We start from the raw sequence: 27,584 nt of genomic DNA, 5'->3' as shown, positions 1-27,584 counted from the left end.
TTGTTATGATGGGTATCTACTCTTGGTACCAAAATCTGTATGAGTTTGCAAGGGCTAAGTTAACAAAGTACTGCAGATGGTTGACATAAGCAATAGTAATATATTGTCTCCTAGTTCTGGAGGCTAGAGGTCCAAGATCAAGACGTCAGCCGGGTTGGTTCTAAGAGCAGTGTGGAAGAATCTCTTTCATGCCTCTTGCCTTGATCCCAATGGTTTGCTGTCAATCTTAGCATTCCGTGGCTTGTAGAACATCAACCCCAATGTCTGCCTCCCTCACCACATGACATTCCCCCTCTGTGCATGTCTGTGTATAAAATTTCCCTTTTGGGGGTGCCTGGGTAGTGCAGTGGGGTAAGCATCTGACTCTTGATCTCAGCTCAGGTCATGATTTCACTGTATGTGAGTTCAAGCCCCGCATGAGGCTCTGCAGTGATGGCACAGAGGCTCCTTAGGATTCTATCTCTCCTTCTCTCTGCCCCTCCCCAGCTTGTATTCTCTCTCTCTCTCTCTCTCTCTCTCTCTCTCTCTCTCTCTCTCTCTCTCAAAATAAATAAATATACTTAAAATTTCCCATTTTGTGAGGATATTAGTCATACCATACAAAAGTCCAACATAATTAACTCATTTTGATTGAGTTACCTCATTTTAATTGGACAATTCAGTCACATCCATGAGATTAAAGGAGATGACTAAATTTTAAAGGAGATAAAGTTTTTCCGTGAAAGATTTTCTTGTTATTTCTGTAGCATTACGTATTATAATGGTTAAATAATCCTCCGTAACTAACAGAGTTATCCTTACTGTTTATGTTCAGACCCCTAACCATTAGATTTCTCTTACTCTGTCTGAATAGAAACTCATCTTGAAAGGGAATTCTACTTTTACTAGATATACTTATTTATCCTATGGGTTTTACTTATTTATTGTGATATGATACTTCCATGTAAAATTTCAAATTGCCCAATTAACATCTAAAAAGCATTTTCTCATTTTGCTGAAATGAATATTTTTTTTGGAAATTACATTTTTAATCATAATATTCTTTTTTATAATACTCCCCTTCAGTGGCTGTAATGAAAATGAACTATCTTTATCTTTTTTCTAAAGCCTCTCTTTTCAATTCCCTCTGTACATTTCCAAATGTTGTCTCTTTTTAACTTTTATTATTTCCTTTTCCCCTATGTCATGTCCCGATATAATTTGTGCCCAATAAACCCTTCTGTGAAATTGCCTTCTAAACCTCAATCTATATTCCAATCTCCAGGCTTCAATAATTCAAAAAGCTGGCTGGATCTTTGTCACAGGATGACCTCAAATCTATCATCTGCCACAAACTGAACTTGCGCATAACCATTCTTCTTCCTGACCTCACTTTCACTATCGATGTCACCTGGCTCAACCTTAGAGTCATGGAGACTCATCCATCTATCTTACACCATCACTTACATGCCATCGCAAGTAATAGATTCTTCACGTAGCATCATGAAACGCAACTTCATTTCCACATCCATTAATAAAGTGCTACTCTAGGTGCCTCTTACTTAGTATATTGTAATATTCTCCTCCTTTTTCTTCCTTTCTGTGATGTCACTCCACCTCACTCTTTCCTAGCAGCACCATCAAATTAATGTAATCAAATTTCATGGGCTGAGATTTCAAGATGTCTATTAGATGCCTAGATCTAATTTTCTGTTTTCAAGAAACATATTCTAGTTGGGTGACAGCTGCATAAATTTAAAGGTAATACTAATTATAAGTGCTGAAATAGAAACATGCATACTTAGATTATGAATGCAGGCAATTCAGAATTTCTTCTTGGGGATTCAGGGTAAATTACATGGTGGAGGTGGAAATGGAAGGTGAGTGGGAGTTCTGCTGGCTGATAAGCACATTCCAAATACTAGAAACGTCAAGTGCAAGTGCATTGTCGCATCTGAATATGTGGAACTTTAACGAGAAGCAGGTGGTTGTCAATGAGAGAAAGCAAGCAGAGCCTGAATTGGAAAATACTCTAAGTTATCTAAAAGTTTGATGGAAATGTAGGTTATAGTGCAAGGAGAGGAGTAGAGTGAGGCTGAAGGTAACAAAATTAATTTAATGCACTCCAAAAGGGGACTTCCGATGTCAGTCGTAACAGGTGAAGAGGTTGAAATTTGTCAGTCTCACTCTTACAAGAAAAAGCTGAAGAAACCGAAAATTAATAACTTGTTGGACTCATCGGAGAACTGACATTACAGATCTCCATTACTCCCATATCTGCAGAGCTAGCTACATTCAGGGAGACACAGCTGAGATCTACTTATCTGAAACAGAACTTGTTGAACACAGAAACTATTTGGAGTACTTAAATAGTAATGTGTTTGATTTTTCGGAGGCTGAATCTGGACAATCTGTGAGAAACAACTTGGAGCTCCATATTTAGGAAAACTTGCACTTTCATGAAATTTACACCAAAGAACCCCAACACGCTTTCATGATGAAGATGAGACAATGAGACTCTAGTGTGTCTGATCGGGGGAAAGGTGAGTAATCATTTTGAAATAAGACTTGTGGCTTTCGCCAGGACAAATATATAGTCTGTGGGGTAAGATATTTTACCAGAACTCTATCCTTACAGAGGTAAGAAGTTTTTTTTTTTTTTTCACCCCAGCCCCATCTCACCTTCCTATTTCTCCCAAAAAAGAAAAAAAAAAAACAAAAAACAAAAACATAGTCAACAAGTGTGTTGGTTATACCAAAGAAATAGATGGGAAATGTTGTAGCCAGTGAATGGAGTAGGAAATAATGGAAGAAAAAAAAAACCCATTGAAGGAACCTTGGTAAAAGACACAGCACAAAACACAGGTCCAATAAACTAATGAGATTTTATTGGAATATTATAGAACACTCTCTCTCTCTTCCCCCACACCTTACCTGCACACCAACATGGTTCTGCTGTAATAACCATAGATTATAGCTGAAAGACCTGTGAGACACAGTCTCTGTGGAAGAATGCTTAGGAAAGCCCACATTAAGAGGAGACAAAAAATAAGAAGACTAAAAACAATTTAAACTTTGTGCATGTATAAACAAACATTTCAACAACAAAATCATAACTCATGACAAAAGGAAAGAAAAACAGTCTGACTAGACAAAGATGTCATCAAAGACTCAAAAAGAAGGCATCAGTTAGTATCAACAAATCAATTATTTAAAAATAACGGTGATTAATATGTTCAAAGGTTCTAATGGAAAAATCAGAAAAGATGTAACAGTAGATGAATAATATAATAGAGATGGAAATTCTAAGAATAAAAGCAAAAGGAAATGCTAGAAATTAAAAACACTGTAACAGAAATGAAGACCACCTGATCAGTAGAATGGAAATAATCAGGGATCTTGATGTATGTCAGTAGAAACTCCAAACTGAAAAGTAAAGAGAAAAAAAGAATGGGGGAAAAAAGAAAAGAACATTCAAGAAATGTGAGACAATAATAAAAGGTGTAACATATGTTTAATTAGAAGACCAGAAGGAAAAGTAAGAGAGAATAGGTGAAATTTGGGAGGTAGTAATGACCTAGAACTTTCCAAAATTAATGGTTGACAGGAAGAGGAAGGAAGTATTTAACATGGTGCAAAAAAACAGAAAACAAAAACCAGGAACCTAAATCCTAGTTTCCAAAGCTAATGAGATCACCCTTCAAAGGTGAATGAGAAAGAAGGACTTCCTCAGACAAATACAATAAGAAGGCACTCATTGTCAGAAAACCTGCCCTACAGGAAATATTAAAAGATTCCCAGACAGAAGGAAAAGTATGTCGATAAGAAAACTGGATCTATATAAAAGGAGATCTTTATCAAAGGAATAAATGGAGGACTTTTTTTTTTCATTCTTTATATAAAGATAATGGTCTTGTTAAAGCAATAATAGTAACCAATTTTAGCACATAAATGAGTGAAATGAGCAATATCACAACGCATGCGAGGGAGAAAGTGGAAATACTCTGGTATCAGCTGACTGCAGGGCCCTTGAAAATACAGTGCTATTTGAAAGTGGACTTAGTTAATTACAATGTATATTATACATTTTTTAATGACTGATAAAGAACTAAAGACAAACGGTAATCCACAGGCCAAGAGAATATTAAGAATAGTAGATTATGGTATATTACATAATAATCATCATCATCATAATAAGAAAATAAGAAGGATATAAAATATAATTTACACTGAGGTTAGACTGGCTAAGAAAGAAGACAGAGAGGTAAAAGAAGATAACTGAGACTTTTTACTGGAAATTTCTTGATGCTCACCAATTAGCTATTTTTCCTAAATCTCTGATCGTTGACCTGCCGACTCAAAAATGTTCAATGGTTCTCAGCTATTACATTGAGTAGTAGTACAGCACAACCTACATGGAATGTTTAATTTCATGGGTCAGTGGGCTAGGCTATGGTGTCTAGGTATTTCATTTAGTGGCCACCATGAAGGTATTTTTTAGATAAGATATTTAAATCAGTGGACTTTGAGTAAAGCAGATTGACCTCCATAATATTGGTGGGACAATTCTAATCTTAAAAGAAACTTAAGAGAAACATAAACAAAAACAAAACAACAATACCTAAAACTGAGGTCCCCTGAAGAAGAGAAAATTCATTCTACTTGTAGGCTGCCTTTGAACCCTTCCCTAGATCTGCATCTTGTCATCCTGTCCCATAGATTTCACACTTTCAGCCCCCAAAATTGCACGATCCAATCCTTTAAAAAAATTCTCTCTTTCCCATTCTCTCTCTCTCTCCCCCCCCCCCGTCTCTCTCCATGCGCACACACACACATAGACACACACCACTAGTTCTGTTTGTGTAGATAAGTACCTTTCATGGATTATGTCCAAGTATTTTCATGTAGATGCCTCAGATTTTGCCAAAATGTGTTATTTGAATTTCCCATACACACTCAATAACAAGAAGGTCGTTTCCACTGAATCAATTTCCCAATGTGCTTTCCACCATGACTAGCTCTCTATATTCTTGTAATTTCTCAAGACCTATCTGAAATATAATTTACCCATGGGATGCCTGTCTGGTGATCTGGAAGAGCACGTGACACTTGATCCTGGGGTCATGAAATTGAGCCCCACATTGTGTATAGAGATTACTTAAAAATAAAATCATAAAAAATATATATAATTTTCCCTGATCCGTTGGAATTCACCCAAAAATGTATTGTTTACCTAGTATACAATTATACGGTCCATCATAATTTTTAAAGCATTGTATATTCTGTAAGGTATTATTAATAATTTAACTATCTTTCTATCATTAAACTTTAGATATTTTGCAAAAATTTCCAAGGAAGCTGAAAAAACACCTCCCAAAATATATTCTCATCATTACCTCTAGAAATTGAGAATGCTGTTTCATATGGAAAAAAGAAACAGGCAAGGGGGAATCTTTGCACGTCTGATTAAGTTAAAGATATTGGGATGGATAGATTATTCTGGATAATAAAGTTGGGTCCTAAATGCAATCATATATAACTATAGAAAAGGAAGAGAAATGAGATTGTACACACACAGATGAGAAGGAGCTGAGAATGGAGACTTGAAGAAGTTGGCTTGAAGATTGGGCTATCATAAGTCAAGGAATTCTGGCAGCCATCAGAAGTCAGAAGAGGCAAGGGACAGATTTCCTTCTAGATCTTCCAGAGGGAGTATGACCCTGCCAACACCTCAGCTTCGGACCAGTGATAACAATTTCAGAATTCTGACCTCCAGACTTAAAGAGAATGAATTTCTGTTATTTGAAGCCACCATGTTAATGGAAATTTTTTGCAGCCACCATAACAAACTAATACACCAGTGACATTCATTTTACTCTTTCCAGTCTTTCTGGGGTCTGCCTAATTTCTGTTCTTGGGTTCTATGCTTCCTCCCACAATACAACAATTGCACACATCATACTTTTTATCTAAAGTTATATTCTGTTACTAACAACTGACGCAAGTCTTATTAATATACTACATGAATCCAATTTGAGTAAATTAATAAGGAAACTATACATTATATACAAGGAATGTTGGATAAGGTTTAATAGAAGTTGGGTCATATAAGTTTCTTTGGTCAAAAAAATGTGAGTGGATGTGACATGTGTCTTTTACGAGCAGAAGCTTGTAAGTATCACATGGTTGGAATCTTTCTACTTCCATCTTCAGCAAGGCCAGAATATACCAGACAGGTACAGCACCTCTTTGATCCCAGATGAGGAGAGCCATAGATGTCTCAAGGAGATATAATATGAGCTAAACAAAAGAAAAAAAAAAAAACAAAACCCTGCTGATGCAAGTTTCTTGTTTGGTTGACCTATGCTTCTGTCTCTTACCGTGTGTGTGTGTGTGTGTGTGTGTGTGTATGTGTGTGTGTGTGTGTGTGTGTACCGACATCTTCTAGTTCTTTATCCACATATTGAAGCAAGACTGTATAACAGCAGTTCATTTTCGTATCACATACACTTCAAGACACATTGAGGTACTGTTTCTGAATCCCAAATTCAAATATTCAGATTTTTATTATTGAGGGTCTTGTTTCAACATTTCCCAAGTCCATTCTTGTCCAATCAACTATGACCAGGTGATTGTCTTCAAACATGACTGCTAGGCCTCTTCCTTTACACAAGATCAATTTTGAAAATAGAATTAATGGTCATATGTTGGATAAGCATCATGAAAAGTATCTACTACATTTGCATTGAATATGGTGGTCCAGGGAAAAATATACTACTGTGTCTAATCAATCTTTTAAAAAGCTTTAAGGTTTATTTTATGAGATTTTACACTTTTTCTTAACTTCTCTTTAAGTCAATACATTAATGTCAGAGCAATCACTAAGAAAGTTAGTAATACTATTTCTGTTATATCACGACTGGCAAACCTGCATTTTGTTTTTCAAAGTTACTAAGGTGATAAGCTGACTGTAAGCAGAGTTCTGTTCCTGTAAGTAAAGTATTTTGATTTGTGTCAGGAAGAGAAGTTCATGGACAATGAATTTTGCCCTTTAGTTGTTTCAAAAGACATGATTCATCAATATATGATGGTCTATATATTGATTCATACCAAAGAAACATGTCAGAACACTGCAGTACTGTAAAAATAAGCTCAGTGGTAGCCCACACTTGGACAGTTTAAGCCTGAAGTATTTTACATATCACAGAGAAACTCTATTTTAAACTTTCACCATATATATCTCTCTTCTGATAGAATAACTCCTTTGTAGTTTAGAGACACTTTAGCCAAGTTTTCTTAAAAATAATAGCACTGCATTTTTTATACTGTCTTCAAAAAACCTTCTGTCATATTATCTTTTATTTTTTTTTTTAGTTTTCACAACATCCTTGTGAGATGAATAGTTGAATTATTATCAATATAGTAGATAAGAGTTATTATCATCAGAGCTCAGAAAAAATTAAAAGGCTATTAGAGACAGACCTAGAAGTGACTTTACTTGAAAACTTTTACTGGGGTAAATAGAGTAATACTGAAATGCCCTTCTAGGAACGCCTGTTGGAAAGAATATAGTGAATTGAAACTGATCTGGAGGCAGACTCTTGGAGACTGGTCATTTAGGGGAGGTGAGGACAGTCCCTCTTCCCACGGAAGAGAATGAAAATCCATAAACCACTTTTAGGGCAGAGTGGTGACGTCACCTTTGATTTGGGCCACAGCCAATGGGAAAGTGTAGAAAGAGGGTGTCTTACAAAGGGGTTGTGATACCAAGGCCGAGTAGCAGCAGAAGTCCTCAGGAATGTAAGAAAATTAAGGGGATCAACTAGAGTGATTTAGAGTAGTGAATCCAGTACAGCGTTCAAGGAGAAGTTTCTGTCCCAACATCAGAAGCGATGATTGATCCTGTAGACTAAAAAATACACACACACACACACACACACACACACACACACACACACACATGCAGACACACACAAAAACATATATATACATACATGCCTGGTATATGTGTTCATGCGGCAATCTTTCTCATTCAAAGAATGGTCTCTATTGAAATTTTAATGAAAACACTGTAATTATAGAATAAGACCAATGTAAAGTATGAAAACGTTTTTAAAAACATTTACATATTTATTTTGAGATACAGACAGAGAGAGAGAGCTTGCACAAGTGGGGTAGGAACAGAGAGAGAGGGAGAGAGAGAGAATCCCAAGCAGGTTCTGCAATGTCAGTGCAGAGCCCGATGTGGGGCTCAACCCCACAAACCGTGAGATTATGACATGTGCTGAAATTCAGAGTCGATGCTTTACTGACTGAGCCACCCAGGTGCCCCGAAAACATACTTTTATATTTGTTTCTCTCAAATAAATTATGAAGGTGTAAAAATCAAATTGTGAAAGAAAGCCACCCAAAACCCATTTAAACATATATTTTACATATAATATGAATATACTATGGTGTATGAAACTTTTTATTCCAAAGAAAATATGACGTCGAAAATAGGAAATTGCCTAAAAAGCTTAAAAGTTTTTCAACACAGGGGTGCCTGCGTGGCTCAGTCAGTTAAGTGTCTGACTTCAGCTCAGGTCACAATCTCACCATGCACAGGTTTGAGCCCCGCATTGGGCTCTATGCTGACAGCTCAGAGCCTGGAGCCTGCTTTGGATTCTATGTCTCCCTCTCTCTTTACCCTTCCCTGGCTCACACTCTGTCTCTCTATCACTCTCAAAAATAAATAAATATTAAAAATTTTTTATAAGTTTTTCAACATAATTTTAAGAAAACAACTATATATGTGTGTGTATCTATAATGTATATAATATACATATATATGTATGTATACTATATATGTACTGTTATACACACAGAATTATATAGTTGAGTCAAATATTTCACTTTTAGTTACATTTACTCTTTGTGCTCTTTCTGAACCACAAATTTTCCTCTTCATGGCAAACCAACTTTTCAAAAACAACCTAACACATTCCTGTGTTGTATACACAGGAGGTCTCTCATTTATTTTATCTATAGCCTTTATTTTTATACTTGCCGACACAGAATTCATAACATTCCCCCTAAATAGAATATAGATAATAGATAATAGATTACAAACCATATTCCTCTTTGTAAACGCAGTTTGTAGCCCCAGTGTGTTTGCTGAAAACTGCCCCCAAACTCCCAAATATGTATATTACCCACTTGGCATTAATACAGAGATCATTACACACAGAATTCTGTCTCTAATATTTCAGATATCATAAAACCTTTTCCTTATGTCGTGTGCCAGATATTGTGAGGTAAGGAGTAGGAATCAACCAAATGTTCTGCTTCAAGGACATCTCCTTGGTTTTCTGTTGTTCCAATATGTGTTCATTGAGCACCACCTCTGCGGCCAGCAAACCTTGGGACTTGGGATATATCAGTAAACCAAACTGACAGAAAACCCTGCCTCCACGGAACCTGAATTCTATACTTTTTCACCAAAATACAACTTGAGTTTTCACTTTTTTTTTGCTGCCATATAAACGTAATTTAAATGCATCTTTTTGTAGAATTAGAATAGAAGTATAGAATAGAAGAATAGAAGTATAGCTTAGCAAAGAGTTAAATATATAGGTACATCTGAGCTGTAAGAGAGGAGAAGGATTTAGGAATTTTTCTGAATATGATCTCTTCTAATCCTCACAGAAAATGAATTTTTCACTAAGGAGATTGGTATTCAAGGTGATTTTACACAGGTTATATTAGATGTCACTGAGTTAGAGCCCCTTTTTTCTTTAAATTTGGCTTTTTTACTTTTTAAATTTTTTTAATGTTTATTCATTTTTGAGAGAGACAGAGCATGAGTGGGGGAGGAGCAGACAGAGAGGAAGACACAGAATCCAAAGCAGGCTCCAGGCTCCAAGCTGTCAGCACAGAGCCCAACTCAGGGCTCAAACTCAGAACTGCGAGATCATGACCTGAGCCAAAGTCGGACGCTCAGCCAACTGAGCCACCCAGGAGTAAATGGAGAGACCTGCTGTGCTTGTGCTCTACTTTTTTATGTCAATTTAAAATACTCTATCTTACACATTTCCTATTGATCAAGTCACAAAAATACAAATGGACCTTCTCAGCAAACAGATATTCTTCTTCTTTATCATAATTGGGTCTTTCTTTCCTCCTCACCCTCAAATACCTATCTATCCCTTCAGTAGAACTGTTGGTTCTCTGGACATTTCTTCCCAACAACACTGGTTTGCCCTCTCAGAAAGAGTATATTCATTATATTTTGTATTTCTGCATAAAATAATGTTTAAGTACACATTTATATTTAAATGAATGGATGTTGTTAATGATATGCAAATTTATGTTTCTTCTAATAGTTATCACAAATATAATATTAAAGATGACATTTTTCTCTTTATCACTATTGCTTTGTATTTCAAATTATTTAAACATATGAAAATAAATATGAATGCAAAATATAGTTTGTATATTTGAATATGTAAGCACAGATATAGGTGTTATTACTACCATGAAACTTCAATAGCTTATAACTTTATAATATGAAAGACTATATAAAATGCTCTATAATGACTAGAGAGTACTATATGTAATAATTCCCACATTTAAATACTTTAAATACTTTTGTAAGACTAAATACCTTTCAGACATATTGTAGGGAATAAATACCTTCTATTCATGTAGGATTAGAGAAATGTGTTAATAGTCTTACAAGACATAAGATGCTTTTAAAATTGTCTAATGTTTGCATTCAGTGTATAATTTGTATGTGATACCATTTCATATGGTCAATAGAACAACCTAAAACAGTGGTAATAAAGACAAATCCTTTATGGGGGATTAATTTAGTGAACCTCAATATAAATCAAGGCATTTAAATGATCATTTATTATTAAGCAAGTGGCAATTCAATATTAAGCAGCCACATAAAGAAACTGTGGCTATCAAATAAACACATTTCTGGGACTCAAAAATTGTCTTGATTTTAGGAATTCATAGTTTCTCAATATTTAGGTGAAGTATCTGTTCCCTTTTTTATTGACTACTTGATGGTATTCAATGAAATACGACATTTTGCAGACCATTACTAAGGAATCTGTATCAGTCCATGAATAGCATTTGAATTTTTCAAATTCTTCACAAAGAGCCACAGAGAAACAGCAAGGCAGGCTAAAGAAAAGTGATTTCTTAAGCTTTCGAAGGCATACATCTAATGACTCCGTTTAAACCAGCAGAGTGTGGGTGTTATGTTTGCTGGTGACCAAGCTGCATATTTATGGATAGTGTTCCCTGAAGCTATGAAACCAGGAACATGTTGAGCAGAATTGCGTAGAGATTATTTTACAGTGTGGAGAAGAATACGAAAAATTATTTTGCTCTTTCCATTTGTGCTTTTTTGTAAAATCTTTTTTTTTTCTCTCCAAGCTTTATTGTGGGAGGGGTGGGGAATAAACAATGATATTTCTAAGCTTTCTGCTGACAGTGAAGTTACAGTAATGGTGATGGACCTCTTTTCAACTTGGATTTAGGGTTTATAAGAAGTATAGTATACGCCATGATAGAACCAATGGTAGCAAAACACTTTTGAACCTTCAGTTCTGTTGTTTTATTTTGAATTTTTAAGCTAATTTCACTTTCCAGAACATTTTACATCAGCTTAGTAGCAGGAGAAATCTAGCCTTGCTATTCAGCATGAACTTTTCAATGATTCTGTTTTCTGTATGATCATCAGAATTTTCCTCTCTTAGCCAGAGACCTGCTGAGATGTGTATTTAAGTGCAGGAGTGCAATATTAGCTTCATGTTGCAGGAAGAGAAAACTGTAGCTTTTCGTGTTTTTAAAGTCTTTTCTTCTAGGATGCTGATTGCAAGCTAATGGGTGATAATTTCCATCTGGTTGTGCCTTGCACCTGCTTTACTCCCCCATTTTCATCTTTCTGTTTGAGGAGGAAACATTTTGCTATTTCCTAAAGAATGGTTAATATCTACTGTACTAATACAAATAGTAACAAACATTGTGGGCTTAGTTTCCAACAAAACAAGCTTTAATTAAAAAGCAGCTGAAGTCATGAATTTACACTTTAACTAGCAAACACATATGCAGAATTTCTGTGAGTTTATTTTGTTTAATCTCTTCCTAACGCGTCAACGAATTGGAAACTCTTGAGAAAGATTTCGAAATAATTTACAAATAAAATCAAGTTGTAGTTAATTTTCTTGCAAATAAGTGCTTTTGGAAGTATTATAGAAACACCTGGGAGAATAACACAGAATCACACAAATAAATGATGTCCCCTTCTTGTAAGTACAGTGTGCTTTGCACATATAAAACATTAAAAATTCCCAATTGACTTTACATGTTAGATTCGGTTGTGGAGGTTGTGGGAGAGTATTTCCAGAGTTCCATTCATGAATGCACAATGATGCTGTTCAGAAAACTCTTGTGATTATATATCAACTACCTATTTGTTTGATGGGCAGTGACACCCAACATGAGTTTGAAGTATTTTTTTCATATTTTATATGAAAATCCAAATTTGCTATATCAATGGCATTGAGGAAGACAGTCAATATAGGAGGTAAATAATGATTGTTTCAATATTGAATGGTGCAATCCAAGGAAAACCAAGAAGTAATTATTGCAAAGGTGTAGAATAAAATATGCTCTCTTCAGTTGAAATCTCTATTGTTTATAATGGGCTAGAGCTGATCCATTTTCCATTAATACCATATTAATGGTATTAATACTAATCAGGCTATTCTCTCTAATGTGAAATAATCAGAAAACACACACACACACACACACACACACACACACACACACACACATCATGCCCAGGAAGACCTGAGTATATTGCATTGGTAATATTAACACTAGATGCAATTATGCTATAGTAATGAAACAAACAAACAAAAATACCAGCTACTTACCACTTTGTGATTCCATGATCAATAACTGTATGTTTCCACATTACACGGACTTCTTGCTCGGCTTCATCTGCAGCATCTAGCTCAGTGCTTGGCATAATGGTAGTTGTGAAATACATATTTGGGAAAGAATGAATGTGTATTTAAAGAGTATGCTTTGGCTTATTGTAAATTAACCTAAGTTTACATGTACTTCTCCCTCTAAATGTCAGTGTATGTTTTACACCTTAAAAGTACTGTACATTTTCTCTCTGGTTTTGTGCCCACTCATTCATTCATTCATTGGTTCTTTCAAGAAATATTTATACATGATAGATGACAGGTAGATGATAGATAGATAGATACATAGGTAGGTTTATCAGATTTATGGAGTATATCTCTGGAGCTTTGTAAGAGCCCAAACAATGTAAGACAGATGAGACACATAATCAGATACTTATATTGTGGTTAGAGTTAAAAACATTTTGAGTAAATTAATGAAGTCTTAAATTCAGTTACTGAGCAAACAGTCAATGTGTATGAAAACCTGTCACCGAAGTGTTTAAGATGTGTTTCAGAAGGGCCTGGGTTTATGGAAAAGAGATATCTATCTGTCAAAGGAAGCAGTGGTACAGGATACAAAGCTTGTCTTAAGTTTTGTTCCAGAGGGAAATAGAGGTAAAAGTGAAGTGATTTCAGCCAAGGAAACTTCTTCCTAATAAACAGATCTGTCCAACATACGCTAGTGTTACATGTCTTCCCGTACTCTGACAGAAAAGTTTACAACATCAGAAATGAGAGGCTATGTACAATGATGCCTAAGAAGGAGACAGGACAAATCTGATCATCTCTAATTTCAAACTGAAACATTATGAGCTCATTATACAGAGCACGGCTGTGAGAAATACTCGTAGGCAATATGTTAAAGTCCTGCACTGATCATTTATTGATTGATTTGTTCATTCAATAAATATAAGTTACAGGTTTAGGATGTAAAAGGGGAAAATTATTATTACAACACATGTAAACTGTTAGACACTGTCTGAGATATTGGACAAATGGGAACAGAGGAAAGGTCATTTCTGCCAGGGAGAAACACATGTGTACAGAGAGAGAAGCTTTCTATTTTACGCTTTCTATATTTACTTATATTTTTAAACCATATCTTTTTTAAAAATTTTTTAACGCTTATTTATTTTTGAGAGAGGGAGACAGAGTGTAAGCAGGGGGTGGGGCAGAGAGAGAGGGAGACACAGAATCCGAGCAGTCAGCACAGAGCCTGATGTGGGGCTTGAACTCGCTGAGCCGTGAGATCGTGACCTGAGCGGAAGTCAGACACTTAACTGACTGATCCACCCAGGCGCCTTTTTTTTTTAATTTTTTTTTTAACGTTTATTTTTGAGAGAGGGAGACAGAGTGTAAGCACAGGGTGGGACAGAGAGAGAGGGATTTTTAAACTGTATCTTAATCAATATGATGGCACTGCTTGCAAATTGTAGAAGATGCATTTTGAGAGTTACATAGAGGCCTTGAATGACATACTAAATTTTTTGGATTATATCCTAAAATTGACATGGCATTAGTTGAGGTTTCCAAGTATGGTTAAAATTATATAATTACGACAGGTACATTTAGTAACTATTTCACAAAAACTACATTTAAAAGTGAGATTTCAGTGTTTAAAAATAATCTACCTGTAATCACAGTTTCTCTTTATAATTTGTAAGAAATTACATTTGAAGAATAGTTATTAATAGACACTTCTGTAGCATTTCATGTGAACTTTTCTCTTCGTATTTTGAAAAAGTTGTATCTTGGACAGAAATCTGAATACCACCACATAAATGTTTTAGCCTCTCAACATTGAACGTTTGAAAATCATTGTTTTTCAAAAAAAATATATAATTGAAAAACAACTTGCAGAAGTTTCCTATGATTCAATATTTAATGTAGTGTACTTTTTCAACTTGCTGACATAATACCCAATACCGATGACATTCATTTATTCTAATTCTTCTTAATAAGTTGATCCTTTCTGGGAATTATTTGCATAAAATAATGAAGTAGGATTACAGAGGAATTAGAGCAGTGTATTAACATACTCCCCCCAACCCCCCCCCCCCCACACCCTCCTGTGGCCTCATTCTTGACATCAGAGGAGGAACATTTATTTTCATTCACTTATAATAGCAAATTAAAAACCAAAAGCAGCAGGGAAAAATGGTGACTGCCCCAGTTGTTCTTTAAAGAAATTGAAATACCTATGTTCTAAATATTGTTCTCTATTAGGGCAGAAATACTTTCATGTATTTCATGAGATGCCTTCAAATTGTTGTTGGATGTGTATTCCACAGCACAATCGCCAGTTAACCAAAAGAAATTGGAAATATTTAAAAATCCTTAGTAGCATCCCATCTTATAATTCTGTTCACTACATTTCTAAAATCTCTTCCATTTAATTTGCATTCACTTTTTCTAAGTCAACGTGTTTTGATCTTGTGGTAGATTTTGTTTATAACGTGAAGGTGATTATAAAACTACATCCTACTTATTACTTAATAGATCTTCAATTTAGAATCGGTGCACTCAATTTATCTCCACTAGATCTAAACAAATACTGCATTATAAAGGTCAGATTTGACTGTCAAAGTAAACAACTCATCTTCATAAAATCCCACTAAGAGGAAGCACATTTTCTACCTTCAGCTTTTGAGTGAAGTTGCTTTTCAGAAATAATTGAAAGGAAATTAATCAAATTTCATTTTTCTCAGTATAACTTGTTTATCGATGCAAAATAATTTGTTTAAAGTGAGGTCAAATCAAATTACAGTTTTTCCTTGATGTATAGCAGTTGTAAATATTTTTGTGCTTTTAATTAACAAGCTTATTTGGAAGAAGTATGAACTGATAGCTCTAGAGGTAGAGATGAGTATAAAATAATTGTTGGTGATGCTTAAATATTAGGGATATAAATTTAAATATAAAGCCCATTGATTAAATGATAACGTTGAAAATAAACCAAATAAAATACCGTCAAATGTACCGATTTAACAAATCAGTCATTATTTTTATTTTTATTTTTTTCTCTGAAAACATAACCCTGGTAAAATTTAGATATGCTTAAAAAGTGTTTTTTAGGCACTATTTAAGAATGGTTAACATATATATTTTTAATTTTTCTACTTTTATAAACAGATCCACAGATATAACTTTATAACTTTCCTTCTGCAAAAGTTACTAATTTCACTGCCACTTATGTCTTTTGTTTGGTTTTGTTTTGTTTTGATGTAAGATCTATAGCAAAAAAAACATTTATTCCTTCTATTAAATTCCAGTTTCCAACTGTGGTTTGAACTGAACTGCAAACGTTATTTTATTTTATATTTTATTTTATTTTATTTATTTTATTTACTTATTTTTTCAGTTTATTTATTTTGAGAGAGAGAAAGAAAGAGAGAGAGCAAGCACAAGCAGGGGAGGGGCAGAATGAAGACACAGAATCCCAAGCAGGTTCTGCATCATCAGCACAGAACGCAATGCAAAGTTCCAACCCATGAACTGCGAGATCATGATCAGAGCCGAGATCAAAGTTTGGATGCTTAACTGACTACACCACCCAGGCACCCCTATTTTATTTTTATTTTATTTTATTTTATTTTATTTTATTTTATTTTATTTTATTATGTTTTACTTTCTAAAATTAATTTTTTATATTTGAGTATAGTTGACACACAGTGTTATATCAGTGTCTGGTGTATAACATAGTGATTCAACATCTCTATGTTATGATACGTTCATCATAAGGGGAGCTATGACCCATCACCATAGGACACTATAACAATATCATTGACTATATTCCCTGTTCTGTGCCTTTTATTCTTATGATTTATTCAGTCCATAATTGGAAGCTTGTATCTCCTGCTCTCCTTCACCTGTTTTGTCCATCATCCACCCCTCTTCTCTCTGGCACCCATCAATCTGTTCTCTATATTTATAGGTACAGACATCATTTGCTTCTTTCATTTGTCACATCATGATGAATGTACAGTTTTGTTTTGTTTTTGCCATTTTTCTGCTAAGTTTCAGGCCATCATTAATTTCATGAGATATTAGAAGAGTGTTTAGAAAGGTGAAATTGGTTACATGTATTGTTATTAGCAACATGTAAAGTCTCTTCCCATTTTCTCATGTATTATAATCCTATTTAAAATTAACAGTTTAACTGTGATGCAGAAATGGTAGGCGACAAGGACTCCCAGACTACCCACCAGGGCAAAGAATACATCCTGAAATTTCTGGAAGAATTGAGTGAGCAAGTTGAAAATGCTGGATATCTTCACTGAGGCCAAGAATTTATGAAAATGAATCAGTAGTAATCTTTGAGAGAGACACCATTATTTTCTCTTGTAGTGAAGATAGAATACTACTTACCAGAGTCAGTACTGGGAGAGGATGAGAAGAATGGAGGAAATTTTCCCCTAGACTTTTAGGCTTTGAGATCCCACCACTAATCTTTCACAAAAGAAACTGTAAGGAAATAGGCAACGCATGGCCATGGTTTAAATAGGATTCAACCACTTAATTCAGGAGCATCGATTTTCTCTTCCCTAGATCAACATAAGTATCAACGGAGGTTGATAAGAGTACAAAGTTTCATAATTTAACATGTTTAAACACTAGGTGACACCTGAAGGATTCCTTGACGCTGACTCTATAATATTCCTTATTTCCTTTCAATCTCAGACTCTGTAACTTTCTTATTGTAGGGATCCCATGTCTCTCCCAATATGAAACATACCACTGCCCCTGCTGCCATGCTACAAATCTGTCCCTTAGTAAACCTAATGGATTTTTCATACTTTTAGGTCGTTGAAGGTTCTAAGGTGAGGGGAGGATCTTGGTGCTTCGTATGAGGAGGAGGAAGAGAAAGGGGCTGGGAAGCCAGTCGGATCCCATTTCTCCTTCCCAGTGAGGACTGCTGTGTCCTCCTGAGATCCCTAAGGGCTGACACAGCCTGCCATGTGGGATGTGAATTTGCTTTTCAAGAATTTGGAATCTGCGTTCACATGAGAAATCATATGTCACCTGTTAACATGATTATTTTGTCCTACTCCTAAAAAGTGTTCACTCAAACTTCTTAGGCTTTTAATACTTTTCTATCTTTCTGAAAAAGGAAAAAAAAGGGGGGGTAATGACTTGCTACTTTTTTCCAAACCTTCCCATGCTTCCAGAACACAACTCCCTCTTTGTCTCCTCTCTCTGTCATTCTTTCTCAATCATGTGTGCTTATTCTTTCCTCATTTTCTCAAATGTGAACATTATGGGGTTTCTGTGCTAAGGATTCAGAATGTGTCTTGATCTATCATTTTTTGGGGTGATTTAATATAGACTTATGAAATAGTTATATACCTTCTTTAAGCTGTTAAGTGTCTGATCCCCTCTGTAAAACTGGATTCTTTTGTAACATCTGACCCAAATTCTCTAATATGGTATGTAGTAGGAATCTCAAGTGACTGACTTCCCTGCACGCGCGAGTGTATGAGCACACACACACACACACACACACACACACACACACACCACTCTAATCTCATGGAATTTGCTTCTCCTTTAGTCTTGTCCTTCTCAGCAAGTGACGATGCTTTCTGAAAAGCCAGGTGTTATGGTTGAGTGATCACTTTCTCTCACACTCTCTTGGCCATTCCATCCACAAATGCTGTAGGTCCTAAAAGCAAAACATATACCCAGGGCGCCTAGGTGGCTCAGTCGGTTAAGGTCATGATCTAGGCCCATGGTCATGATTTAACTCAGCTCAGGTCATGATCTATCTGACTTCAGTTCAGGTCATGATCTCATGGTTCATGGGTTTGAGCACCGCATCAAATTCTAAGCACAGCTTAGAGCCTGGAGCCTGCTTCAGATTCTGTGTCTCCCTCTCTCTCTCTCTTGCCCTTTCCCCACTCACACTCTGTCTCTCTCTGTCTCTCAAAAATAAATAAACATTGAAAAAAAACCAAAAAGCAAAACATATACCATCTCAATAACTAACTAGTCAAGGCCACCATCATGTCTCAACTTGACCCTTGCAATAGCTCCCACTCATCCCCTGCTTCCAGCTGCCCAAGATCTTCCAGGCTGTTGGAGTCAGAACAGTCCTTCTAAGTCTCAGCCCCGTTCACCTTGCTTTTCTCTTTACAACCTTGTTGGTCAGTAAGTATGAAAGCCCTGAGTCTGGAGCGTATGATCTGCCTCTTTCCTCACCTTGCATCAGCCTCGCACTGTCCTCTACAATCTGGTGACCCTGTCCTCCTTGACGTTCTCATCATATGCTAGTGTCTTGCAGTTACTTTTGCTTGCAATGGCTGTTCTCCACATGCCTGCATGGCTCCCTTTCTTATTTCTTCTGGTTTCTGTGAATGTCACCACTAACACTATTGACACTGTTTGCCCAGTATCTTGCTTCTTTATACCCACATCATCCAACTTATAAGCTATTAATTTATACATTTGTTTATTGTGTATAATCCTCTAATTGGAAGAAAACAGTCACGACAGCAAAACTTCGTTTGTTTTGATCTCTGCCAAATCTAAGCACCTAAGGCAGCTTCTGCTGCTCAACAAACATCTTTATTCTTAATCTTAAATGTAAATGATACCAGGATGATTTTTTTTTCATTAAAAAGACCCTCGTCTTTAGTGGAAAATTCCTCTGGCTTTATCTTTTTCTGAACCTCTAACTGCACAAGGATTTTACAATGAGTGTCTAGTGATTTCTCTTTGTTCATCAAATTCTATTTTGATAGTGGAGTAGAGTGAGAGCAGGGAGAATTGGTTGATCCCATGATAGGACTAGTAAATTGTTGGGCCGCAGGTGCGACTCAGGATAATATTCCTTACTTCTAAAAGTACTTCCAGGTTACTTTTTAGTTATAAGTTATTTGTCAGATGGCTGCTGCAACTTTTACTCCCCTTGATTTAAATAATTTAGTTGACTATAGTGAATATGGCTGGACCATCTTGAGCCAAAAGCCCTCCATGTAGAGACAAGTACAAACCACATATAGCTCCAACACTATTAAAAATAACAAATATTGAGGGGTGCCTGGGTGGCTCGGTCAGTTAAGTATCTGACTGTTGGTTTCAGCTCAGGTCATGATCTCATGGTTTGTGGGTTCAAGCCCCACATCGGTTTCTGCACTGACAGCACAGAGCCTGCTTCGGAGACTCTCTCTCCTTTCTCTCTGCCCCTCAATAACTCATGTGCGCTCTCTCTCTCTCTCTCTCTCTCTGTCCCAAACATACATACATACATATATACATACACACGTTAAAAATAAAAGAAATAAAGTTTATTAAAAAAATAACAAAAATTGAACAGCAACAACAAACCAAAATAAGACAACATAATTCCAAGCAACCATCAGCAATAATGTAGATTTTAACCAAAGACTCTTAGGGAGAAGAATAAAGATAATACATCATAGGGGCGCCTGGGTGGCTCAGTCGGTTAAGCGTCCGACTTCGGCTCAGGTCACGATCTCGCGGTCCGTGAGTTCGAGCCCCGCGTCGGGCTCTGTGCTGACTGCTCAGAGCCTGGAGCCCGTTTCAGATTCTGTGTCTCCCTCTCTCTCTGACCCTCCCCCGTTCATGCTCTGTCTCTCTCTGTCTCAAAAATAAATAAATGTTAAAAAAAAATTTAAAAAAAAAAGATAATACATCATAAAACATGTGGGAAGAATTTCTGAAAACCCTCATTATGAAGAATCTCTTTTTTACTTTAAAGTTAAGCCCATTTTCCATTATCATCTACCTGCCTCCCTGTATCTCTTCTTTTTCCACATGTGCTCAGCTTCTCTCTGCACTGGCTGCTCTAACGTCTACTCCATCCTCAATATTCTTCTGATAGTTTAATGTTATGAGTATTGTCCTTTTTACTTAAGTCTTTACTTAATGTTTTGATAAGAAGCCTTCAGTAAAACTTTAGAATTGCCCTTACTAATTTTTAGCTAACCCATAAACTTATCATTGCTAATAACATGTTTGAAATGCCTTTTGTTGAAACACTTTAATCAAGAGCTGCCTATGGAAGCCATTTTCATTATGTTATTGTCATGCCTTGTGTATCACGGCTAAATTCTGAAATCAGACTCTTGGCATCAGAATGCAATCAGTCTGCCATAGACAGGAGTGAGAAGTGGTTTGTTGTTTTTGTTATGGGGTGGGGACCGAAATAGTGCACGTTTTGAATACAAAATTATTTAAATAAAGTTGCAAGTTGCAAGCACAGTTTACTCTAGATAGAGAATAAGAAGAAAAAGATGAGGACTAATAAGTTGGCTGAATATAAGAGGGTTTGGCTTCAGGTAGAATGTAATTCATCTTTCAATAAAAGGGAATACTGTGCCATTCTACCACTGAATATGTCAGCCGTTTACCTTCTGAAAGCTCCAATATGGTGAATTTTGACTCAGTAGTTCCCAGAAGGAATCTTTAAAAATATTACTATTTACACAAATAGTGAATTTGTTAATATGTTATAAGCATATGAGGAACATCTGTGTTCACCTTCGCTGTTAGAACAAAAGAATGTATTCTCCAAGAACAGAGAAAAAAAAAAAAACAAGTCAATGATTGTATTGGGTCTTATTTAAACCCAAATAGCTTGCTTTTCATGCCAATATTTATTTAAAGATCAATAGAAAGATACTAATCGTATCGGGTCCTCAGTTTCATGGAAAAATGTTAAAAATAATATTTCACTACCTTCTCCACAATTCAGTTTGAAATTCTCTCGCTAGTACAATCTTTTCTCATGAAAATTTCAGTCAATACAAAGGGCATATACACGTGTATGTGTGTGTTGGGAGAGACAATATGGATAATTTGCATTATGAAGAATAATAGTATTGTTTTGAATATTAACTGTTAAGAACTTAATTAAGTTTTGGCATGTCTGGGTGGCTCAGTCAGTTAACCGTCCGACTTCAGCTCAGGTCATGATCTCACACTCAGGGAGTTCGAGCCCCGCATTGGGCTCTGTGCTGACAGCTCCGAGCCTGGAGCCTGCTTCAACTTCTATGTCTCCCTCTCTCTCTGCCCCTCTCCTGCTCATGCTCTGTCTCTCTCTGTCTCAAAAACAAATTTAAAAAAACATTAAAAAAATTTAAAAAAGAACTTAATTAAGTTTTACTTATTTTTACCAATTTACTCTATCTATACTCGTTAGTAAAGCAGTATGAATTCTTCATATATTTGACTAATCATATGATAGTATTTGACAATAAACTACCATGTCAATAAATAGCATCATGCCTTAAGACAAAAACAGAGGTCAAAATTACAACAAACATAAAAGAGACTAAAATCTGTACACCTATTAAAATTTCAAGTATCCATTTAATGGAAAGTACATTTCTTTAACTGTGATGATATCCGTGACCCTAATGTACTTTTGAAGTCTTTGCTCATCAGAGCAAGAACTCGGGATTAGTAATTTTTCATGTGACTACAAGTAACCATCTCTTATTTTATACTGTAAAATACTAACTGTGATCTCTACTAATAATAATCATATAGAAAGAAACAAAATCCCATCTTATGAATCTACTAATTATTTACACTGCTTTCATATTTTTAGCAAGAGACAGTATAGATTTCAGACTCAAATACTAGATTGCTCTTTGCCATGTGTAAATGTAAAACTCCTAGAAAAGGGGCTGGTCACATAGTGGATGCTTTATTAGCTAGAGAAATTCTCACTAGCTATTGAAGAATAGTCCCCTATTACATCCATAACACAGTGCATTTAAATTGAATTTCTTGTTCAACTTGAAACCTGCCTTCTGGGACAGCTCTCCTCCAAGGGTGGGAAGCCCAGGCATCTGGGCTTCTTCCATTGGGTAGTTTCTCAATGTTGGACCCCTTTGCTTTCAGTATGTGTATAGACTCAAGGTGTACAAAATGATTCCAAGGGTCGGAATTTGAAAATTATTTTTTTAATTATTTTTCAGAGAGAGAGCGCATGGAAGGGGCAGAGAGAGAGAGAGAGAGAGAGAGTCAGAGAGAAAGATAGGAGAGAGAAAATCCCAGGTAGGCTCCACACTGACTGATGTGGGGTCGAGCTCACAAACCATGAGATCATGACCTGAGCTGAAGTCAGATGCTGAATCTACTGAGCCACCCAAGAGCCCCAGAAGATCTATCACTTCTATCCACATTGCTTTGTCTATAATAGTGACATAGACCCGCCCTAACTACAAAGGGACCTTGCAAATGTTATGTCCCTATGCTCTTGAAGAAAGGAAACTAGACTGTTAAAATCTACCTAGTTCCATCTAAATAAAAGGAAAAAAAAATGTTAGGTTAAATCTCCCTACTGAGTCTGTTTCCATATAAAATGAATATGTTAGCTAGGATTTCATCTGAAACTTTGACATAAAACAGAAAGAACACTTAAGAGGAGAAATGAAAATCTTATGTACTGAGGTAAAAAAAAAAAAAATTAGCTCTACTTTGCTGATTCCCTTCCTTGCTCAAGACAGGAAGATTGTATGTATGAATTAATACAGGGAATAGATGGAGTTAAAGAAGAAACATATCACTGTTATATAAACTATAACTGTATAGAAATTGTCTTGAAAATTAACCATTTTCCTAGCATTTGAGTAGTTGAAAGCAATGACCAAAAAAATAAATATATAAATAAATAGATTACCAACCTAGCCCAATTTTTAATTGATAATTAATAAAAATGCGAATCTTTTATTCTTAATTATGAGACAGAAACGTATTAGAAAAAATGGAAGACAAATCTGTGTGCAATTTAGGCTTTTATTATAAGGGAGATAATTTTCTTAAAACCTTTTGCTTTCCTGTGAATAAATAGATTTCATTAGGGAGAAGTACAAATGCATTTTCAATATTTCAGAATCTCAATTCTTTTTCATTCTGTCACTACACTGGGTGTGAAGTTGGTCTAAATACTAGATACAATAATTGGTCTTGTATTTCACATTCTGAACCAAAATTGCTAAGAGTCATGGACGTAATACTTGAAAAATATTTAGTGTCATTAAAAATATAGGTAAAATTGTATAGTTATCAAAATATAAACTGAATGGCTGAAGGCATACATTTCTATCATTTGGTAGATTTTACAAATTGGAGGTTCTGTCTAGCAACTATATATCTATAGGTTATCCAAGGTTAACAAGAAAAAAAAAAAAACAAGCATTGATTTTTGTACATTATAAACTCTAGTAGACAAGTGTTCAAATGTGGGTTCCTCGGGGGAGAGGGTCTGGTAGTTCTCAGCTTCAGTGCTGGGAAGCAACATAATTTTCTTTATGTTTTCTGTAGGCATCTACATGACAAACCCAGAAGCAGAAAGTCTGGGATTGAGAGATAACATGTGTAAGTCTGGTCACTCTCTCTCCCTCTCCTCTCTCTCTCTTAATGGTGATTCCAACTTAGTGGGATCTACAGGATATAATAATATTAAGAGATGTAAAGGAGGAGAAATAATTTTACTTCACCTTTCAAGGTTCTTGGCTGAGACCCCCTTGTGATGAAAGATCAGCAGGAGAAAAACAAACAAGTTCAAAAACATGTAAAACTCCTGGCTACATGGGAGATAACCAAGAAAACTGAATAACTGCCAGAGATTTCCCAAGTCACTACCTTAAATACCATCTCCAGCGAAAGACAAAGATATTGGTGGGAGGCAGTTAGAGGATATTATCAAACAAAGCACAATAAACAAGGTTGCATTGTTACACATATTTAAGTCAATGCCTTCTCCACTGATGGATTTCTCATGATTTAATCACCCTTCTCTTCCTGGTACAAAAAACATGAGTGCTAATCTCTGCTCTGTTATCAGGTTTGTAGGGACACATAGTATTAGCATTTCTGAGCCATGAAGCAAACATTTATAAGGTGAGGGAAAGAGAGTATATCACTGGGTTTCAATTGCTTTCTCTTCAAATATGAGTGTGCTCAAAGACTCCAATAACTTCCCATCACTCTTAGAGCCAAAACAAAACAAAAACAAATGTGTTTTGAATGTCCTAAAGGTCCCTTGAGACCTAGGTTCCTGTTATGTTTCTCAAAGCCTTTCCCTTTTAACTCCACATGCATAGTCCTATTTTATTTCCAGATCCATTACAAGGGCTGTTCTAATGCCCGGGATAAACTTTCTTCAGTTGATGCAGGAGGTCACTGATAGGACATGATCACAGGTTGATTCTTAGATAGATCCTGGCAATTAGAGTCTCCTCAATAGAGTGGGAATTAGTACCTTTTTTTTCTGACTTTTGCTTACCCATTATATCCCATAACACTATTCTTCTTCATTACATCACTCAGAGGAATTTGTGCATAGCAGTTGTTCAACAGAGATGATTTTTAATTAATTATCACTATTTCAAGAAGTCAGTGCAATTTAACTTGCCTTGTGAAATTCAGAGGAAGCATGATTTTAAATATATCTCTACATGTAATTCATATTAATCTACATCTATTTTTATCTCTCAATCTATCTTTTCAAACACATATTTGATTGTACTTGTGTGTATATGGGTGTGTGTGTATATATATATATATATATATACACACACATATATATAAAACACACATAGGCATGTGTGTACTTTTATATGTATATATATGCATATGTATATATTTATATAAAGTTAAAATATGCATATAGTTTACATAAAGTTTAAATATGTATGTAGACAATGTTGGGAGATATATTTAATATAATATATTAATTAATACCATATTGGTATATATGCATATGTGTGTTTGTTATACTTATAGACTTACATTTATGAACTGCATCTAAAAATCCCGATTACCTAGGTCTCAGCTGAAACCAATTAAATTTTAGTATCTGAGAGTGGAATCTAAGGGTTTAGGTTATTTTAAGGAGCCAGGCGATTCTGATTTGGTACCAGGGTTGATAAATACTCTGGGGGGCAGGGGGAATAGAGAGAGAGGTAAGGTCCTGGCATGTATACACACAGACTGAGGCTTTGGGACCAAGAGAGGGGTAACTTCATACAGCATAATTTCCAGGCTCCAAAGTACATTTAATTATCTTAACATTTATTTTTCTAAGATTTCTTTCTTTTGTCTCATATGTACATAGTTACTGCAATAAGTTCTATATTAAAGGATAGGAAACAATTTTTCATAAATATCTCCTTGAAGGTGCTATCATTCATTTACTTCCTATTTGTGTGTGTTCTTTCAAAATGCAATCACAAGTGTTGCTTTTATAAATCCTTTAGGCCAATGATATGTGAGTCTGAATTACTTTTCGAGAGGATATTTGAAAGCCTTTCACTTAAACTGTCCATTTTGAAGAGCACAGCAATCAACTATTGCAAAAACAGAAGACTATAAAGATAGACATATTTCAGTACATTGTTCAAAAGCCAACGATTTGACAAGGGCTGTTACAGCGAACTCTTGTCCGTACTGAATGGACGCACACACACGACACGACAAAATAGGTGTGGGATTTCTTCAAAAGACATTGAGATCCTGGAATGCTTGATCTGGGCATTAGGATTTGGGCTGAAAATACTACTTGGTAACAGTCTGGTTGAGATGGTTTTCAGACACATTCAGGATTTTATACTTTTGTGTGTTATTTGTGTTATTCCAAACACTTTATTAGTTATTAACCCACTCATTAGGAGCCAGTGAACTAATGCCCTTTGTAAAGACAAATACTTAAGCTTTCTCCTTATTAGTCTAGTCACAGATGGTTCACAATCTTTTCTTCCAGTTAAAGATTTTTGATCCCTGTGATTGTTCACAACCCCTTCCCCATTTTCCCTGCCTGCCCATGGGGCCCTCATTCTGTCCTTCTTCATTCTTCTTCTGGTTTTACTTTTTTGTGTTGTTTTGTTTTTAAGTTCACTTATTTATTTTGAGAGAGCACACAGGCGAGAGTAGGGGAGGAACAGAGAGAAAATCCTAAGTAGGCAAGCGCTGTTAGCTCAGAGCCCCACGCGGGGCTAGATCTCACCAATCTTGAGATCATAGCCTGAGCAGAGATCAAGAGTTAGAAGCTTAACCGACTGAGAAACCCAGGTGTCCCTGTTTTAACTAGTTTCTGAACCTCCACAAATGGGTGTCTGCAGAGGCAAAGGTGAATACACTTACGTGGTTGATCAAGAGGCGTGGGAGAGGCGGGCTTAAACTCAATTAGATCCAGGGGTGGGCAGTTGCTGCTAAGCCAAATCTCCGATAGTTCTGTTTCTGCGTGAGTCTGACATAAGTTTTAACTTCTGGAACCTCTGGTCCCCAGGCCCTCAGTTCATCAGCTCTTTACTTAACCCATGGCAGACACTACACTTCCTTCTGCTCAGCTCCAGTGGGTGATGGTGCCATAATCTCGGCTGAACACATCCATCGGTTTTTGTTGGGAAGCCTCTTCAACACTGGGAAGAAGGTAAGGCGGTGGGAACCACAGTCTGGGGGCTTTGAGGGGAAACAGAACACATACTCAGTGTCTTACGTTACTGACACAAGTAGACGCCTCACATCCAGCTCAACCTGAACGCTGTACCCATGACAGATAATGCCTGAATACAATCTCAATGCAGTTCTTATGTTTACTTTATCAAAATTTTAGAAATACTAGGTGTAAAACCAATGAATCACCAGAGTAGTCATTGG

At 35.9% G+C, this 27,584-nt stretch overlaps 1 protein-coding gene across 6 annotated transcripts in view; it reads left to right on the top strand.

Annotated features, from left to right (window-relative positions):
- The window catches only part of CDH18 (cadherin 18), a 992,712-nt gene that overhangs the window by 373,494 nt on the left and 591,634 nt on the right, over positions 1–27,584 (top strand). For all 6 annotated transcript variants that reach the window (XR_008423672.1, XM_019450749.2, XM_019450750.2 and 3 more), the window contains exon 3: positions 27,214–27,357. The gene's annotated coding sequence lies outside the window, so the exon portion shown is untranslated. The remainder of the gene's footprint in view (positions 1–27,213; positions 27,358–27,584) is intronic.

This window comes from Panthera pardus, unplaced genomic scaffold (assembly GCF_024362965.1).
Source record: "Panthera pardus isolate Hobbes unplaced genomic scaffold, ASM2436296v1 HiC_scaffold_2, whole genome shotgun sequence".
Taxonomy (NCBI): Eukaryota; Metazoa; Chordata; class Mammalia; order Carnivora; family Felidae; genus Panthera; species Panthera pardus.
Note: the sequence above shows the minus strand (reverse complement) of the source record. Positions and strands in the feature narration are given on the sequence as shown.